Raw genomic sequence first — 17072 nt, forward strand, 5'->3', positions numbered from 1 at the left:
GACTTATATTACTTATTCTGTGGTAGTGATTTGGATCGAGCTATATTATACTACTCTTTGATCGAGCTTCTAAGTAAATAATGAATTTGCAAAGCTTACGTCATATTCCAAATTTCAAATAAGTATGGATCGGCTGTCCATAAGCATAAATTTTAGGTCTGTGGTCCAACCACTTCACTTTGAAGTGAGAGTGACATTATATACAAGTGTTAGTCTGTCTAAGCTAATTTTGCACCGTAAAGTGAGGCAGTGGCACTATAAACGTAAAGTGAGGCAGTGTAACTATAAACGTAAAGTGGTGAAGTGTCATATTTTCATAGAAAATAAATGTATCATTATGACGAAGCCTGGTGAGGATCATTGGTATGTTTGGGACGAAGCCTGTTAAGGATATCATCATTAAATTGGTATGTTTGGGACGAAGCATGTTGCTGATTTGCATTTGTAGCCACCTGACGAAACTTGTGGTGCGGATATATTAAATACAAACTAGATTATTTTTAAGGTTTTGTTTTGTTTTAAGAATAGGCAGTACAAAATAAAAAAAGGGATTAATGACGACCGGTCTGGCCTAGTGGGTAGTGATCCTGCCTATGAAGCCGATGGTTCTGGGTTCGAATCCCGGTAAGGGCATTTATTTGTGTGATGAGCAGATATTTGTTCCTGAGTCATGGTTGTTTTCTATGCATTTAAGTATTTGTATATTATATATATCGTTGTCTGAGTACCCACAATACAAGCCTTACAGAGCTTACCGTGGGACTTAGTCAATTTGTGTAAGAATGTTCCTATAGGTAATAATTATTTGTTATTTGTTAATGATGACATTGCCACACTTTGTAATACATAGTGTGGCAAAGTTTGTATACCTTCGTAGTGGTACCATAGAAAATTTGTTCTGATCAGCAGCCGGCCTAGCTAAGGTGACAATCGCTCTCGCTTCGCCATCGAATCGCCTTGTGTCTCTCTATCACTCTTCCATATTAGTGTGACAGTGACAGTTGCGTTTCGTTCGCTACGTAGCGTTAGCGATTGGCATGTTGTCTACGGGGCCTGATGAAGAGGAAGCTTCTTAATTTTTGTAATTTCCTTTCCGTCATGCATTATTTGCGTTCGAAAGCCACCAATTTAGTGAAGATTAACGGCCACCCCACACAAGCGTCTTTTGAGCGTCGGCGTCTAGTCAGCGCTATGGAAATTGGCGTCAGTGAGCAGTTGCGCCAACGTTGCGTCGAGCAGCAGGCATAGAGTTGACAAGACGACGACGCTTGGGAGACGCTAGTGTGGGTGTTAAAATTTAGCGTAGCCGTTTCGTTTATCGACAAAGGCTAATCAAAAAGTAAACATGCGAACATGATATGCCACATGCGATGAAATGTTATTTGAATATTTCTATAATACATTCTTTAAATGTCATTTTCAAGCAAAAGGTACCACATTGTAGCTTGCCACATGACTTGACACATTTTATTGATGTGCATGAACAATTTGTAGTGGTTTTTTTGTATATAACTTAATCATATGTTTCAATCTTTGCTTTCGACACGACTTGCGGCCAGGGAATAGAAAGAAATACTTAAATTGGAAACATAAGTTTAGTCTTTATTTTGTCGTTCATGACTGCCGACGCGACGTCCCGACTATCCACGACGCTGAAAAAAGAAACGGTTAATTAAGTTACTTTGGCTTATCGACGTTGTCAGTAGAAAATTTGAATTTAGCGCCTTTTGCCACTGACAAGTTAGGTATGTTTTAGTATAGGTACAGTCAAGTGTAAAAATATGGGTGCACAAATCATACTCAAAAATATGTCCAATAGTCATAATTTCATAAAAAAACTTGCACTGCGTGTGCTATCAAAATCGTTGCAGACTCATCTTAGTCTAACTCTATGACATATTTTTGAGTAAGTTGTCCACCCATATTTTTACACTTGACTGAACGTAGAAGAATTTAGATGTTTGAAGTTTTTTATCACGAAATTATTTCCTAACGGCGGTGAAAAGTTGACGCTATTCATTTATTTTGTTCTTTAATATTTCACTTGCTCAGGAAAACTCTATTAAAAATTGGAGAGTGTAGGTAATTACCTAGTAGATATTTCACTATGACACTTACGATTGGACTAATAAGTGCTAATAAGTATTACATATTGGACATAAGTCTAATAGGTATTATTGTGTATTTTTACCATGAGGTCCATAAGCCTTCTTTCATGCTTTGCATCATTCTTTACACGAGGTTCCGGCGTCTGTAAATAATATAATATTACATAAAAAACTTTACCTATTTAGAGAAAATCAATTGACATATCAAACACCGTTCAATATATATATATATATATACTTACCTATATATAAATTGTCGATTGAGTAGTTACGAGAATGTATTTGAAGCAGGTGGAAGTCGCAGGAGTCCTAATTAAGGTAGTTTATACAGTGTGGAAATAATTAATGGGCCCTGGAGGGAAAGTAAGTAGTTACCTACCTCAAAACCTTAAGGGACATTCTTTTATTTTTAAAAAGACTCAAAACTGCATTCAGTTTTTTTTTAAATTTGCTTCGCTCGTCCGGGAATCGAACCGATTAAAAATTCAAAAAAATACTACATATGCGATTTTATGGATATTTTGTACGACAGACGAGTGTAAGAGAGATGTTTCTTGGAGAAATTTTAACATTAACATGAACTGTATCGACTAGTGGAATATAATAGCAAGTTTTTATTTTTTATTTTTAGTCGGTTCTATTCCCAGGCAATGCAAGCGAATAAAAACAAACTGTAAATGCTGATTTTTTTACTATTTTTAAAAATAATAGAATGTTTCCTTAAAGTAAAATGAGCTAACTTAAAATTTAAAGGCACTTTCTCTGCAGGGCCCATTAACTTTTTCCACACTGTGTAAGAGTTTATTCATAACAATCATAATCAATTCTTACGTTACTCCGACTAATGCCAAACTGCCATTCTCCATTGTGAAAAAAGCGTCATAGGCTAAAATATTCCTGTACTTACTGTGTTTGATATTCTCAGGTACTCTTCTCCATCTCGCATTGGTGACTAAAGAAAAATAAAATAAGTATGATTCCGGTTAATCTGTTAAGTTTTTTTAAATACCGTGAAACTATAATCCAAAATGTCCCAAAACTAATTCAAACTTTAAGTTTATTAGAATCGTCTAGATCAGGGGCCGCTGACCTATTGATTTTTAGGGTTCCGTACCCAAAGGGTAAAACGGGACCCTATTACTAAGACTCCGCTGTCCGTCTGTCCGTCTGTCACCAGGCTGTATCTCATGAACCGTGATAGCTAGACAGTTGAAATTTTCACAGATGATGTATTTCTGTTGCCGCTATAACAACAAATACTAAAAAGTACGGAACCCTCGGTGCGCGAGTCCGACTCGCACTTGGCCGGTTTTTTTTCTTATTTAGTAAACAAGTAAAAACGGACCCCGATGGTAATTTTTTTAAGAACCCCTATAGAAACTAATTATTGGTGACCCCTGGGGCTCATTTCTCGAACGCTATTAGACTACTAGTAGTAATAGTCCACGAACTGTCAAATCGTATGGGTTGCCATGACAACACAAGATACAAGATACAAGACATTTATTGGTAAAAGTTAATGTTTTACAGGTCAGTAAAATAGGTAGGTACATAGTAGGTACAACATTTCTAGAGTAAGTATTTATGTCACTTAAACTTAATTATTATTAAATAAAACATATTTTGAGCAAAGCAGGTTCGTAAACAGTAGACAATAGGGTCGCATATACACTAATAATATTAAACTAATACCGTTAGAAAAATGGACCCCTGGTCTAGATAAGTAGTAAGTAGGTGACTGTAAAAAAATTACAGTCAGAAACAACACATTTCAACAAATAACCGATAAAAGTGTGTAACTTGTCGCCGTTCCGTCTCCACCTAGAAGTCTTTTTCTGTTCTCCATGAGGAAATCGTCAACTTTCGGCACGCTGCGCTAAACGAAAATGCCGCTTTCCGGCTCCGCTCCGTCGAACAGAAAAATAGTATATGTACAATACACCTCGACCACTAAATTCACGACATCTGAGATATTTCTAAAATAAGAGTCGGGTAATATAGATACATACCCAAGTAGTAGAAAACACCTTCTGCAATGTTTGAAATATGCCTAAATACACGGTGGTTAAAAAATAAGTGCATTCCCGTTGCCAGGGAGGTTTTGGGATTATACTGAGCAACTTTTACTATAGCACCAACCCCGAAATCGCGAAAAAACATTTGGCTGTTTCATATATTTTGGCTGGTCCATTTTCTATGGGAAGGAAACACGTTTTTCGCGATTTCGTGATTGGTCCCATAGTAAAAGTTGCTCAGTATAATCCCAAAACCTCCCTGGCAACGGGAATGCACTTATTTTTTAACGAACCTGTATATGTTTAATTAGGTTACATTACACATTACTAATATAACTACACCTCTCGTGCCGAATGATGGTCCCTGTGACATTTTCTTCAACTCTCTTTGGATGGGTTTAATTAAAAAATAATTGAAGAAAAAAAAATTTTTTAATAAATAAATATCTAATTTTATCTAAATAAATTAATGCGATAATCTTCAAAAAATATCTACAAATATTTTAAGTGACAGACAAAAAATATCAAATAATAAGCTTGTATTTATTAAGGTTTTCATTGTTTGCTAAACTTAAATTTCTGAGAACTTTTCCTATAAAAATCTTGGCAACTTTGGTAACCTCCTTGGTACAATACTAGTCGAAAAACATTATCAATAGTCGAACTTTCAGACCCTAATAAGAATAGAATGCGTAGTCAAAAGTTGTAAAAAATGGCCGACATTTTGAATTTCACGTTAAAAATCCAAAAACGCCTTTTCAGCAGTCTCTGATCCACCAAACCTTGCTGGTAGTGCCCATGTACTTGATGGTGGGTTCCTTCTACATTAAGTGGTTTGGCAATCCAAGGAAAAAAATATCTCCTAAGGCTCCTAAAATTTATGCAGACCTCCTGGGATTGTGCAAACTCGGATTGCGCTTATTTAGGACCAAATGAAAGGTATTAAAAAGATTTCCAGCTTGCTGGGAATTAATTCCTACGCTTTTTATGAATTTAATTTGATTGGCCTATAACTAATATGACTATGACAGAACGCAAAGGAGCGTTGGTCCCTGAGCGTTGGGAGGAGATTGCTGGAAGGTCAACTTGGCGTTTTACCATCCATAACGGTGTCAAAATATTTGAAGATAACCGCCTCACCAGCCTAGACATAATACAGTTGCGGAAAGAAAGACCTAAGCCCTCCTACGTGTACACGTTAAACGCAGCTGGTCAACTTTATTGTCACGCGTGCAATAGAGCATTTAAGAACAAGTTCGGCCTGGCCAGCCACATTAGGGCTCACGCTAGACAACGTCCATAATGATTATTTAGGGTCGCCGTCATCGAAAACTATGAGGAGGACTATACTATATATATGAAAGAAAGTGTCTAGTTACTTACCTCTCTTTCGTCTACGCAGTACTGCTTCACATTCGTGTATATGCACATAGTCTTTCCCTTGCGAATTCGCAGGTACATTGGATGCTACGGAGTTGTTTTTATATAAATAATATTTACAGAATTAAAATTAAGATTATATAGGCTCAAAATTAGCATTAATTTACTTTGCTACTTGTGAATAAAACGTAACTTTCTCATTACTTTTTGAACAATCACGTGGGCCTTTACCAGCTGGCGTGGTGAAATAGTTATTTGTTATACAAAGGTGCAAAGTTATATTTTACCCGCGAGTGTGGAATTGAAACACGAGCAAACGAAAGGTTTGTATAGTTGAATAATAGTTCTAAAATAGAATCCTGAGCGTAGCGAGTGTTTCAACACACGAGAAGTAAAATACATTTGCACCCGTGTGTAACACAAAACTTTTCCCCTCACTATAGCGAGGAAAGTGCAGCAACAACCACTTCATCACTGGAATCACACATTTTTTTACGATAATACAATATTATAACAGAAAACTCTGGAAGTTGTGTATTTTTACGTGTCGGAGTCGGTAAGAAAATTTTTGTTGACAATGTTGACATTTCTGACGATGCGTTTTGAAATTGCATCGACTCAACTTGTGCGTTCAGAATAACATTAAACATCATTTAAAAAAAAAACTAATATTTCTTAAGGAATTTAAGGTTTATGACTTAAAATCATTGAATAAAGCTAAATTTGGTATTTTTTATTAAATTCTAAAACCATTTATTAAATGATAATTAATATCGAACGAACCATTATTATGAGCGTTTTACGTTTTGTTATCTGTCAAAAGCTACTTAAACACGCTCCATCCAAGGTCAAATTATTTTCCCCACTAGTGGATAAAATGAGTTTTTCCCCGCTTGTTTTAAAGGATAAAAGATAGATAGCTAGTGAGGGGAAAAATATTTTATTCAAAAAGACCTCCGTGAGCTGCACTGCACCGGTTGCAAAAGCATCACACTCGCCCGCGTTACAACGTTCGATGCCAACTTTTCCATCGTATGCAATGTAAGTATATCGCTAGAATATCTAAGACTTTAGCTTTTTTAATTTCAACTTACATGCTCTTGCCCTAGGATGGCATTGATGGCAAGAGTTGCCACCAGAAATAGAACCGAAAGGACCCGCATGTCTTATGATGCTACCACTGAATACTGACTGATGACTGATCAATATGAAATTGCAATATAACGTGGATATTAGTATTTATAAGATTTTTATATACAGAATGATACATATCTAACACTAATACTATCTTTTCATTAGTAAGGTTTCTTTGTGAGGTTCAGCGATAAAGAAAATGTTTAGTTAAATTATTATTTTACCCCTGTATAATTTGACGGTTGTTTTACTTATTTGGAACTAATCAATTTAACAACCTGCACATTTTGACAAGACAATTAAATAAAGTTATTGCCGACGTAGTATTCGTAAATTATTGCATGTTTTTTACATGATAATGATAATGAATATACATTAACGTTCCGTGTTTAATTCACTTTAAATTAGTTATTTTAGCTACCTATGAGTAAAATATTTAAAGAAAATGAATGAGAGATGAATGTTTTTTTTTTGTATATAGTGAAGGCCAACCCTTAAGAGGATATAATAAGATAGAGCGGTACTGTCATAGTGAATTTTGTAACCACTGTAAATTCACTGCCATCTATCGACATACTTTAAAACTAAAAATGAAGATTTATAAAAACACGTTAAAGTGTATTTAAATATGGATAAATGATTTTTTTTTGCATTAATTATTTTTATATGATTCTGACCCATGTTATTTCACTGATATGCGTTAATATTATAAATAACAAATGAAACCGTCAACGCCCTCTATACGAGAGTAGGCCAAAACTAGTGGCGCCATCTGATCGAAAATACAATTTTCGTGATTTTGAGGCACGTTTTTTCCTTAGACTGTATCCATCTATTACGGAGTTATATCTATCTTTGGTGGTAACTTAGAATAAGAATAAGAATAAGAATAATTTTTATTGACAATAGAGAACAATTTTCAGACACATGGATACAGTGGATCCCAAACTAGGCTATGCCTGTGACTTGGGGTCCTAGAATGCAGTTGACATTAAAGAATATTACACCTATTTTATTTAAATTTGAATAATTAAAACTACAAAACTATACTACTATAAAAGGAAAAGGAAAAGAAGAGATTAATTAAAATAAGAGGAAACTTACAGCTAATAACGACTAATAAATTTACAAATTAAAGTCGGTGAGTGAGTATGTGTGAGAGAGCGTGTGTGTGGGTGTGTTTGTATATAAGGGTGTGAAAGAAGAGGGAGGATGGGAGAAGAAGGAGGAGAGGATGGGAGTGTCAAATATAAATGTTTCTTAAGAAACGTTCAGTCTCGTGATAGTTCCAGTCCAAGCATGCTCTAGTCACGACAATTTTTACTTCCCTTTCAGTCATTTTTTGGAGGTCAACTATCTTGCAGAACTTGTTGTAAAGGAACGGTTTTAGGTAGGAACTGAAACGTCTACAGAAACTAGTCTTTGTGGGCATTAATGGCATCCTAAAACAACGGTTTCTGAGCCTGTTGGATTCAACCGGTCCAACCGAGAGCGAGACCTTTCGGTGGGCCCTGGTGACAATTTTTACCAAAAAGAGTTTTCTAACACTAAGTAAGCAGGCCTCCCTGAAAAGACTGTCCGTTGAGAAAAGTGGTGACTTTTTGAGCATAACCTTAAGTACTGAGCGCTGCGCACGCTAAGCTACTTAGCAGTTATTAACAATACAACCAGCTAGTACCTATGTAAAGGTTCTCTTAATTCTTCAGAAACTGATTACAAAGTGACATTTTATCCACAAGTGTCAGTCATCCGGCAGATGGTCGGGCCGGGACAACAAGCCGGCATACGTTGTTTCTATTTTCTGTCTTCCGTGATTGTAAACAAATGGAATATATTTATAGTGGGAAATTATGCGAATGGTTAGAAAACCTAACAGGAAAATAAGCTATTGGCTATTGGGTATAACTAGCCTTATGAACCGATTTTGCATGTACAACCAGCCTTAAAGTTTGTAGTCTATGATTGTTCATTATTTTAGTATGTGGGTATTTTTGCATTTTGTAATTTTTCCTCAGTCACCCGTTGACCACGAACGCTGTAAAGAGTTCGAAACGTCGGGATGTATTATAAATTCAATATACGCGATATAATCCGTTTTCATAGTTTTATTTCATAAGCTATTGGAAAATAAAAAACGGGAAAATATGCGAAAGGTTAGAAAACGTAACAAGAAAATAAAACTAATGGGAAAATATGCGAATAGTTAGAAATGCTTTTGGAAAAGGAAGCTATTGAGAAAAAATAAAATAAGTAAAAATTGCGAATGGCAAAAATCGCGATCTGGAAAAAACGATTTCCGGTTTTTTTTTTTTTTTTAAACTGTTTATTTTTATAAAAAAAACACATGTAATATTTAACTTAACTACTAATCTTAAATTAAAAAGATTGAGAGTACACGCTCACCAATGGTACCATGGGATCATGCAATTAGTGAATTAAGGGAAGTTGCGAGCTGAATGCGAATTTTAGATAAGTATGTAGTTTTGTCAACCCTTATTTTCAATAACATACTATATAGATAACGTGATTTAATCACTGACAATTCAAATAATTAAATAATATCACGTGTTTTTGCCCACTATTAGTTGGGCCAGTTTCCACTATTAGTTGTGTTTCTGGCAATATGTGCAACGGCTTTTCCGCAAGACAAAGTGAGTTATCCCAATAAATTTAAAATATATTTCTAGGATACTTAAAGCTATAAAAATAAAAATACATTAATGCATCGCCTTTAAATTTATTTTAACGCATGCTTGAATCTGTAAAAACAAAAGTATATATTTTAATTATTAAATGGGGTTTAGAGTCCACAGCGCTGGCGCTTACCTCTCCCAGCGTAAATCGCTGACAATACAGAGGTAACGCAGCCAGCGTTATGGGGTCAATGCCACTGGCGGAGGTTTTGGACGGGTTGTTCTTTTTATAACTTCGGTATACATTTTTCTATATCTATAGTTTTTCTTTCTATATTTAGCTTTAATTTAGTTTTAATATAGTTTTATTTAATAGGTATTAATTTAATTTTTAAGTAGATATTAGCAATATTTATTGTTATTTTTATTTAATTTATAACTAATTACAGTTAGTCAATAGTCAATATATTCTTTATTCAAATAGGCCTAGCAACAAGCACTTTTAAATTAGAGTTTTGAATGATTCACGGTTAGTTTCACTAGACTTATATTGACCGGGATATAGACCGTGATTACCTTTTGTATTATTTGTGAGCTCCCGATATTTCGACGCAGTTACATGCATCATGTTCACGGGTGACTGAAGATACAAAAGGTAATCACGGTCTATATCCCGGTCAATATAAGTCACTTTTAAATTGTCAAGATTTAATTTAACTTTTATTGTAGATAATGTCTATTGACTTGTTTTGGGGCACGACTTGCTAAGGGATGGAATTCTTACGCAGCGTACTACGTGGCGAACAATACGCGAACGCGAAGCGGCGCGGCGCGGGGTGAAACGATCCTTTGATACCTATAGAAGTGTCCTACGTGGGCGATCCCGTTGCGAACGCGAACGCCGTGGGCCCGCCGCGCCGCGCCGCTTTCCTTCGCGTTCGCGAGTGTTCGCACGTAGATAAGACGCTACGTTAGGCATCCGCTAGCTAGCGTACCTGCGTGCTTACGCCCACTCCGAGTGGACATAAGCACGCGTGTACTATTCTAGGTAAAATCCGTCGCATGCGTCTGCACCAGTTGGCGTTGCTCATATTTTTCGTTAACACGCTCATCCGCCTGCACCAGCTAGCGGACGCAGACGCCCTTCCTTACAGAAATATAAAAAAAATTACCTATTAAAGACGCCAAAGCGCGGGGCATGAGCGTTTGTTGCATTCCTGAAAAACCAATAGGTTGAGGGTATGATTTAAAAAAATAGCACCACAGCATACGTTTGTAGGTTCTGTAATATAATTTTATTGCTCTACGTGATGTAGAGTGGGTTACTATACCTATTATATATTTTGTTGTCTTTCTTTTCATTTTTCTCTGATTTTCATTTTGATAGGATACTGTGGATAGATTCCTTATACTGAGGTACAACATAAGCGCAATTTCACTGTATCAATTTATATCAAAATTTGTCAAAAAAATTAAAATGGTGTATCTATAGGTACGTCGTATAAGATTTTACTTTAGTACTATCGCGATACAGTTGCTTTTTAAACGGCATTGTTGGTTTACCACGTGCCTAAGTTGAAAGCTTAGAGCCCGTCACAAAAGGAACTATGGCTTTTGTTTAAGAGATTACCGGCTTAGGCGTAAAAATCATTTGAGAAGATGCAGACTATACGTACCATGTCCATAATCTAATTATTAATTTGACAATAGCAAAGTCGAACAACTCCATGAAAATAATGTAATAAATAAAATGGAAATATTGTTACCCTTCTTCCCGACTTCTTCCCCTATAAAAATACAGTAAGAGGTTATTCGCGATTTTATTTTGACTTATGATATCCCAAATAAAAAGGAGTCATGTTTTGCGTTCAAAAAGGGTGGTACAAGTTAAATAATACCGTTATTTCCTTTACTTATAACCGTTATTTCATTTACAAATAACTATTTTAATTTAGTATCTTAGCTAAAAAGAAGCGTGATTAGTGAATTTTCACTATGACGACGAGTCACGGTTCTGTAAAAAGAAGATTGAATCAAAGAAATCAAAATCCTAGTGAAAAACTTCGGTTATTAAATTGTAAAATTATTTGATCTATTGATTAAAACGGGACTTACTCGAGTATTTAAATTTTACCTCCGACGTTTCGAGGACGGCGTTGTCCCCGTGGTCTCGGAGAAGGTGGCTAAAGTTGACACCAACATCTTCTAGCCGCGCGAGTTTTTTGAACTAGCCGGACTTGGTCTTGTTGAGGTAAATCTTGGTTTTTGTTGTTGAGGTAAATCTTGGTTTTTGTTGTTGAGGTAAATCTTGATTTTTGGTGTTGAGGTAAATCTTGGTTTTTGTTGTTGAGGTAAATCTTGGTTTTTGTTGTTGAGGTAAATCTTGGTTTTTGTTGTTGAGGTAAGTCTTAGAACTTAAATACGCGATTAAGTCCCGTTTTATACAATTTGATAATGTGTAAAAATCGTAAAAGTTTAAATCAGTGTTTTGAAAACCTCGGTTACTCCTGTAGGTAATACAACAAGCCCTAATTCTTATATTTCGCTCTAAGTAAGCGACTACCTAAATTTTTTACCCATGAGTATGTCCACCATTTGAAAAAAAAAAATACTTACTGAATCATGGACATCCTGTAACAACAGACGTTTTCTAAAAATATCACATTTATTTAGAAACTATATTCTAATAAAAATACGTCAAAGCAAATTGAAAATAATTAAGTATACAATTCTTATAGTAAATCCTTACTTGAGCTAATGACCCAATAATCAAAAACAAGATGATAAACAGTAGGAATGGCGTCCGCATCTTGAAAACCGCAGTTATCAAATGATTGGAAGAATTATTTGTTTGTAGAATCGAAGTTGAGTGTGACGACAAATAGACAAATACTTGATTCAAATTGATGCGATGCGAGCGAGGAACTGCAAGAGAACAAAAACTAATGCAAACATAAGGTAAGGATACAAAGTTCCCACTATACTGGTTTCCAAAAAACTAAGAAACTCTCGGCGAGCAATTAAAATGACAGGACGAAACGCTTTAGATCAATTTATTCATAGAGTATTCAGATAATTATTATTCAATAATTGGATATTAGTGATATTGGTCTCGCTAACCGTAGGTTATCAATGCTTATTCAATATAGGTATTGCGTTTAATTGATTATAACGATAGATAGTAAGAAATTGGCTATATTTATTTTCAAGACCTGATTAAAATCGCGTTGATTGACTAATTTCTTACGGTCACTTATATTTACAATCTAAAGTGCCTAGTGATGATTTAATTATTAGTTGGAAAATCGATTTTATGGACTTAATAAGCTCGTTTGAAGAGAATTTATCAATTCTAATACAGACTTGAAAATGAACACTATCGTGTTTGCGTTCCTTTTTATTTGTATTTTAAAACCAATTTCGGTAAGTTCTTAATATTGCAATTAAAGGATGACTCACGTTAGACCGGGACGTGTCCGGGCCGGAGCTTCCGGCGCTTCGTTTTCTATGGAAGGCATCACGATCACCTATCATGTCATAGAGAAGTAAGCGCCGGAAGCTCCGGTCCGGACACGGCCCGGTCTAACGTGAGTCATCCTTTATGCTATAATTTTTATTTACGTGTAGCGATTGGCGAGAATTTAGTAGAATCAGTATTTCTAAGTCCATTCCATACTTAAAGCGAGGTTTAGACTAGCAAGAACTTGCGTGCAATTTTCATTACATTGCGGTATCTGATAAACATTTTGAATGCAGTTTACCATAGTAGTCAGCAATGTAACGTAAATAGCATGCAAGTTCTTGCTAGTCTAAACCTCGCTTCATGGGCGAATAACACGCGATCTAGATAGCCTGATTCAGTTTTCTCTGTTCAGAACAGCGCCATCTAACGTTGTCTAGAGTCGGTAGTTACATTATATTTTGATTCTACGGGCTGGTACCTACCTATGCTTAATGTTTTGCATTGGCACTTTTAGACAAAACTGGCCGTGTCATGAGCTTTTATTTAAACATGTCGTTTTTTTTCTGTGATTCTAGTGTTTCCAATTAGAACTTGAAAATGGACACGAGCAGGATGGAGGGATAACTGAATTTCCCTTTGCACAAGCTAAGGTACGTACAATAAGGTAGGGTCGCCTAAGATCGGACACTTTTTTTCGATTTTTGACGGGGTTGCAGTTTTTTTTTCATATCCTACGACTATTTTCTAATTATCCTGTTATTGAAAGTAATTAACAATAAAATAATGAATTTGATCATATTTTATTTATTTCGATAAGCGCAATAGTTTGTGTGAGACGCCTTCAATTTTTCTGGATACTATACAAGAAACTTTAGTGATGCCAAAGTTCGGACTACGCATACCTATAATTTCTAATCTGTTGCTACGGCATAGTGTACAGAACGAAAATATCCGATCTTAAGTTAACAATAACATATCACAAAATCGTACTGATATTCCGCGCGGTGTGACTAGACTAGAACAACTAATTATTTTTTTGTTGCGATTATTTAGTCCGATATTCCCTCCTCAGGCAAATTGGAGCTAAATTGAGATTCTCAAACTTAAATGACTCAGCTGGGGAGCATTCTAAGGTAAATTAAGACCGGATATACATAGGTTATTTGAAAAAAAAAGGGCTGGTTACGTAGATATAATATTGTCTTGTCATGTGTCACGTCCTTTCATTACGTCCGCATTATGCGGATGCGGATGTTGATAATAATGCGGAAGTTCCGCGGATGCGGATGCGAATATTCGCAACATCCCTGTTACCATCACGTAGAAACAAACTCGGGTACTCGGGGAGGCAAGATCGGTCAACCATAAAATTTGAAAAAAAGGCACTTCAATTTACCCGTGAACAAGAAATATCGGGAGTTCAAAAACAATACAAAAGGTCTAAGTGTATCCCGGTCAATATAAGTCTAGAGAACTAGTTTTTCGAGCCAGGCAATGTTTCAAATGTTTGGCACGGCAGTTAATTAATGCCAGGCAACGGCACATTTACAGTACCTTGATGTTCCAGGTGAAATATCACCGGTCCCGTTACTGCATCACTGCCTTCGGGGAAACCAATTGCGTTAGGATGGAAGAGGTAATCATTTAGTTTTGCCGTTACTGCCGTTAGCCACCATTTTTTCTGGTGTATTCCCTTTTACCCCTGCCCACATGACCGATTGACCGCCTCCATACATGAAGGGACTAGCCAAGTGACGATCGCTTGCGCTTCGCCATCGAATCGCTTTGCGTCTATCACTTTTCCATATTAGTGCGACAGTGACAGTTGCGTTTCGTTCGCTAGCTACATACGTAGCGTAAGTAGCGTTAGCGATTGGCATGTTGTCTACGGGGCCTGATGGGAATGATTCATATAAATGCGCGTATATGTGTATACGGAATACGTTCTGGCGGAGACAAATGGGATTGGGGATACCTACACCTTCTTTTAAGCCATTAATTAAGACAGTAAATAATAAGAGTAATGGAATTGCATTTGCTTTGTTTGGTTAAATTTTAAATACAGCAAAATCAACGCTGTTACATACACAGTAAGCTGAAGTTACATTAAGATTTTTTTTATTACCTTTAGCTGGGCTTCAGTCTATCTATACTTATTATTATTATTATTTGGAGCCTTACGTGTCCCACTGCTGGGCAAAGACCTCCCCCCTATCTCTCCGCAGATCTCTGTCCAATGCTGTGTCTGGCCACTCCTTCAAAAAGGAGTCTAGTTCATCCCGCCATCGCCGGCGGGGTCTGCCATGTCCCCGATTTGAGTTTTCGGGCTCCCATGCACTCTGTGGCGATTTTGCCCCACAACTCATGCCGGCCGAATGCCGAATCTATACTTAGTTGAGATATAATGTTTAAGGTCTGATATTATATTTTGTTTATTACTTTAGGAACCCGGAAGCGCTGAGAAGTTAGCAAAGCTCTACAAAATAGTAATGCAGGGATACCAACAAAACGTAGCCTTACGGACGGGTCAAAATATTAAACCAAGTATCCGAAGCCTTGATGCTATACTGAGCCAGGACATAAACATGGACGCACTGAACCAGTTGATTAAGCCCCTAAGAAGCGAAGGCGCGAACTTAATGAGTAAATCTATAGGTATCAAGCTGAAAACGAACGAAGATAAACCAAAATTCAGCAAATGGATCAAGCCTCTTTTTAGGGAGTTGCCTGGAAAGATGAGCCAAAAGATTAGATTGCAGAAATATATAACCCAAAAGCCATATCATGTCGCCCCTGTTCCGAGAAGAAACGGCCTTTTGGACCGCTCTCCGTATTTGAATTTGAACTTTAACCCGCTACGTAGAGTGGGCGTGGTGGGCACTTATCCGCAACAGAGGAAATAATTATTCCGTGTTTATTTTCGATAAACAGAATAGATCGTGTAATATAGTGTGTGTTTTTATTGTATTTCCTAATGATTTCCTCACATAATGCACTATATGGGACGTTTTCTATGAAAAGGGACCTTATTATCGATGGCGCTTACGCCGCACAGCGCCGCGCGGCATTGCATTTATATCGGAGCATTGTTAATAATGGCGTAAGCGCCATCGACAATAAGGTCCCTTTTTATAGTAAATACCACATATGTCATCGACATATGACGTATGTCAAAAGTCATAGGGTGATCATGATTACTTTTATTTTATTTTATTATCAACTGATCGGCGATTGGCCCTAGTCACACCTGATGGAAAGTGAAGACAGGGCCTAAGATGGAGCTCACCGGTTCAGTAACAGCCTATTCACTCTTGTTTTAAAGAGACCGAAGTCATATTGATCAGGGAATACAGATGGCGGGAGCGCATTCCATTCCTTAGCTGTCCGTACCAAAAAGGAGGAGGCAAAACGTTTCGTCCGAACGAATGGAATGTGGACCGCGAACGGGTGCAATCGCTCCTGTGCGCACTCCCCGAAATGTATCCGATAGAACAGTACTTAGTATAAGATTAAGTTTACTTGAGAAATAAGAAAAAATCTACTAATTATCTTTTAATCAAATACTACCATATGATAATGTGGATCATTTACAGTCAGAAAAAGTGGTTTAGGATCACAACCCAGAAATTACCCTGTATAGAATATGATAACCAAAATGAAACAAGGCGCTTACTAGCAGTCAAATGACATTTTATTAAAAGAATTGCAAATGCATCATTTTCACTATACTCTTACGCACTAAGTGAATTTATAAAATTAGTTCTGAGGAGTTCATTCTTATTTTTTTCCTGCTTATCTACCAAATTATACTTGTGAGTTAGAACTAAAACACTTAAATATGAAAACTCTACAGAACCCAGAAATCGCTGAATAGACATTTTTTAAATATTTGATCTTGTGACATCACGAAATTAGCTATAATATGCCCTCTTCAAGGTTTGACATAATTTTTCACAACAGTAAAATAAGCCATATTGTCACAAGTAATGAGATAAGTCGAATTGTAACCAGTTTTAACATAACAACTCCAAATGTGTTACCAGTATAATAAAGTACACGTATAAAATAATATAACTAATATAAGTTCAAAAAAGTCAGTCATTATCACACAATGTTATAAATAATTTTCATTATAATTAAATTATACTGAATATTAGGCAGCGGCCAAAATAATAAAAGGGGAGACCGGGGATACTTGATGCCGAGGTAAGACAAAATCAAATGTCTCTCTCTTTATAGATAAAATGAAATCAAATATTTTTTACTCAATCCGAAGCTAAAAAGACCTTCAAAACTATGGCTAGTTCACAAATTAACGCATGAAATCACAAATCCCGTG

General features: G+C 36.3%; 1 long non-coding RNA gene across 1 annotated transcript; it reads left to right on the forward strand.

The window, feature by feature from the left end:
* The first annotated feature begins 13336 nt into the window (after positions 1-13336).
* LOC134751811 (uncharacterized) lies at positions 13337-15355 on the forward strand. The gene is made up of 3 exons (XR_010128707.1): positions 13337-13383; positions 14301-14369; positions 15178-15355. It is a non-coding gene; the product is annotated as an uncharacterized LOC134751811 (long non-coding RNA).
* Positions 15356-17072: the final 1717 nt, after the last annotated feature.

This window comes from Cydia strobilella, chromosome 23 (genome assembly GCF_947568885.1).
Source record: "Cydia strobilella chromosome 23, ilCydStro3.1, whole genome shotgun sequence".
In the NCBI taxonomy this organism is placed as follows: Eukaryota; Metazoa; Arthropoda; class Insecta; order Lepidoptera; family Tortricidae; genus Cydia; species Cydia strobilella.